Source organism: Poecilia formosa, unplaced genomic scaffold (genome assembly GCF_000485575.1).
Source record: "Poecilia formosa unplaced genomic scaffold, Poecilia_formosa-5.1.2 Scaffold347, whole genome shotgun sequence".
Classification (NCBI taxonomy): domain Eukaryota; kingdom Metazoa; phylum Chordata; class Actinopteri; order Cyprinodontiformes; family Poeciliidae; genus Poecilia; species Poecilia formosa.
This window is the reverse complement of record NW_006800286.1, coordinates 196370-200600: the sequence shown is the minus strand read 5'-3', so window position 1 is coordinate 200600 and position 4231 is coordinate 196370.

Sequence of the window (4231 nt, the reverse complement as noted above, 5' to 3'; positions counted from 1 at the left end):
AGTTCCAAAACTAGTAATCCTGAAGTTAAAATGATGGGGGCTTTTTTACGCTTATACTTTACTTGGCATTTTCATATAGATAAGAGAATAAATTAACTTCTACTTAATGAACCATTGTTTTCTGTTTTTTTTGTTGCATAAATATTCTGTTGCTCACAGGCAAATTTCTTTTAGCCGCTCTTCATAATGAGAAAGACAAGAGAACATGTCATCAAAGCTCAGACACTGATGTATTTTAATCATCAAAGCGGTATAAAAGTATAAGAATAAAAGGTAAAGGTGAGTAATGAGGATGGCAACAGGTTTCACTATTAGAGAGCTGAGGCGGAGAGCAGCATCTTGAGGTTACCACGTGCCCAAACAAATCTTTAGATCCTGTCTAAATGCCAACTTGTCATTTAGGAGGATGGAAAAGTATTTTGTTCAACCCTAAAGTATTTAATCATGTGAAATTTGCTAAACTCTACATACTAGGATGTTTTCTGGAGTCACGTGCTGCATGTCTTACCCCTCACTCTTCAATCTTAACCCTGTTTCTGAGGGGAAATGTGTCGCATCAGTTTTTCTGGAGCAGGGTGAGGAAATGTCCTTGTACCCCTTAGAATGGGGAACTAATCAGAGACTGACTTAGAGCAAAAGCTGCACTTTCACATCCTATTTCAAAAACCTTTTTCAAAATGATTGTAAACTATTCTCTTTTCAGATGCGCCCAGGTCTAAAAATTTTAACCCAGTTTCTAGACTTTTTTTTTTGTAATAGTTTATCAAAATCTTGTTCTTGATCAACTAAACTCTAATTTAAACTCTGACATGCTTCAAGAAAAACACAAGTCTGGTTTTACTCCTAATCATTGCATAAAGACTACACTGCTAAGAATTTCAAATAACCTCAGGTAAAATGGATCAGAACAGACCTTCAGTACAGGTATTAGTAGACCTTGACCACATCATCCCACCAGACCAGCTCAGACAGATTGAAATCTCTGAAAGTGTCCTGAAGTGGTTCTTCTCCGTCTATCCTTTCATCGTCTGAAACACAAAGTTCCTTAAAATCAAGGCTAACAGCCAAATTGCTTAGAGTTGCCTTGACTAATAAGTGGAACATTAATTCTTGTTTGGATCACAACTTTCAATACATCTCATAGCGTAGTGTTTCTTTTTTGTCTGTTAAAACTAGCTGAACAGGAAGAAATACTTTGAGCTAGATGTTTATTTACATCCCAGATCAGAAGGGGGGATGGAGAAAGACGCAAGAAAGATGTTGCATGATGCCATTCTTGTCATTTAGAAAGAGGAAAACAAAAAGGGAAGGTAATATATGTCAGAAAGATGCATCTGTAGAAATTAGCAGGGAAATTGTACCATGAATTGGGTTGGAAAACTGCAGAAAAAAAAAATCTGAATTATTTTTAAATTTGATAAAATAATCACTCGTGTTATGTCTTTGTGTTCATTTTCTAAACAGCATCCTCGTGTTTAGCTGGTTTGCTCTGAATGTCAGGCCTCCTTGTATTTTAATTAAATATAACAATTCAGTCTGAGCCTTCCTGCTGCCGAGTCGTCCAAAGCCTCAGTAGATCATTGGCAAATGGGTTTCTGCAAAGTATTAACAGAAGAGTGCCAAAAATGTGGTGTACATGATTTCATTATTATTTTCTGATTGAATAAATGTGCTCAAATAAAAGCTGAAATGAAATAAATCTGCTAGGTTATGCTCCTGCAATAAGACATTAATTTAATTTAAGATTTCTTACAAAGTTTTATAGGGCAATGTAAAGCTACATCATAAAATCTTTATTCAAACATCCCCCCCCCCACCCCTATACATTCAAAATTAGGGAGCAACACACAAAATTCCTGTAGAGACTAAAAACGTGTTTTAAAACTCAAAAAGCAAAAAGGGATGTTGCCGTTTCCACACGTGTCATTTTATTTGGCTGTTTGTTAATGATGTGGCTCAGGGGTTAGGTATGTCTGCAGTGTGGTAGAGACAGAAGCTGCAGTCAAAGCTCCTGTGATCAGCAGCAGACTTCATAGAGACCAGCAGATGGAGGAGGGAGAAGCCTGCGCGCATCCTGAAGGTTTAGCAGAAACTGAGAGGTTACACTCCGCCGGTACAAAGATGACCTGTCACACGCTGAAACGCACCGCACCAATGCAGACGAGCTTCCTTATGTGCCTCGCATAGCGCAGCCATCACAGGGAGGCAGAGAGGGCTGGGGGTGGGGGGGCATTACACCTGGAAATATGTGTGAAACGTCTCGCTCTGCATATATCCAGCCCCAACCTGCAGTCAAACCTCACGTGATGATGCTTCCGTTTCCATTTTACCCCCTAATTAATGTTGTTTTGTCTTCAAAGTGCAATTGAAACCTGTAGTTATCGGCCTTGATCGCTGAAATCTCAAGGTTGTCGGGATGCGAGCCGTCAAATAACAAATGGATGTAAATATAGAATAACAGCACAACAGAGAAATGAAGGATTTTCAGCAGGTGGAGAGCGCCGCATAAATGAGGCACAGGAGAGAAACTGTGAGATAATGTGAAGGACAAAAGCTGAATATTGTTTGTTTGGGTCGTCTCATGAAATCTGCTTTGCAGGGACTGCTCGAGCATTTCCATCATATATAACAAATAGAATATTTTCCATTTCCTTTGGATCTTTCCACCTGTTTTGCATCATCCAGAGGGGCAGGCCTCAGTCTCTCTCTCACACACACACAAACACACACACAGTCAGGTTGTGTCTCATTCACATCATCTCCCCTCTGACATCTGTGTGTTTGAGTTAGTGGGGTGGTTGGTGTGTGAGGTGAGGTTAAATAGGCGCCTATCAATGGGAAAGGGGTGAATTAAGGCGGAACTGGCAGAATATCACACACACACACACACACACACACACACACACACATGCTCAGAACCAGTGACAATGGGAACGACACCATCAGAGCAGCATGTAAACTGCAGATGTGACCCACGCCTCAGTGATCATCCCATACTTTGGCTCGGTCGCCTGTCACTCAGGCTGTATGGGACCTCAACTGTGTGTGCAAGAACAATACTTTGGTGGATGACCTAGAAAATAAGCCGGTCCCCATCCGATTGTAAAAATGTTGTAAATTACTGGATCACTTATCTGTTTTCTCTTGTGTTGACCATTTCTGATGCCTTGCCCTTTGACCAATTTCCCCATTTTATTTCATTACAACCACTTCAAACATCAGCGTATTTTAAACACTAGGCCAATTCAAATTAGTGCAAAGCCGAAAAGTTGGGGGGAAAAACAAGAGGATAATTTCCAGGTTATTGTTTACCTAAACATCTGAATACACATATACTCAACTCGCTTTAATTTTATCACCCTAAATAGAATAGAAAACAAAATAAATGCTTTGAAAAGTTGACCAATTAGTAAATAAAGTCAATATGTGACTAATTAAATCCTAATAAATGCAACATTAGTATCATAAAGATCAATAAATGCAGCAAACAGGCTTGAAATGAAGTTGTGGAGACATTTAGAACTGATTAGGTTACAAAAACAATATCCTAAGGTTTGAAATTTTACAGCTGTCATGTTTGATACAGTTGATTCAGGGCCAAAATACAAACAGGAACTTATATTAGCTAAGAAGAAGGAAACTTACAGGAAAGAAAAACGAATTGATCTTAAACAGGTGAACAAGTGTAGAGTAATAATCAGTGGACCAGGCAGGGAAACAAATGATGTCACAGAGGGAACCGGCAAAGGATGGTGGAGCGTTTCAAAACTATGACAACATTCTGCTCATGTTCTGAAGGTGTTCATGCTTTTGCAAACCACTGTTTGCATAAAGTCTGCTGCCATGTAACATGCCATATAATCCAGTTTTAGTTTACTGTCAATACAAAAGTCTCTTAACATTTACAGTGTCACAGTAGATTTATCTGCTGCAGGGTTTATGAATGTCTACGCAGCATAAACTGGTTTATTAAGTCACAAAAAGGGAAAACCAATGATCTCATTTAATGGTGGGATATTAAATCTTCAAATTCAAATTTAAAGTGATATAGAGAGGAGAAAGTCTATGGGTAAGTCGAGGTAAAGGATCAGCAACCTTTACCCTTTTTGTCTTAATCCAGCTGAATAAAATAAAGTTTAAGAGCTTTTTTTTAAAAAGGGAAGAAAGAAAGAAAGACAGAAAGAAAGATAGAAAGAAAGAAAGAAAGAAAGAAAGAAAGAAAGAAAGAAAG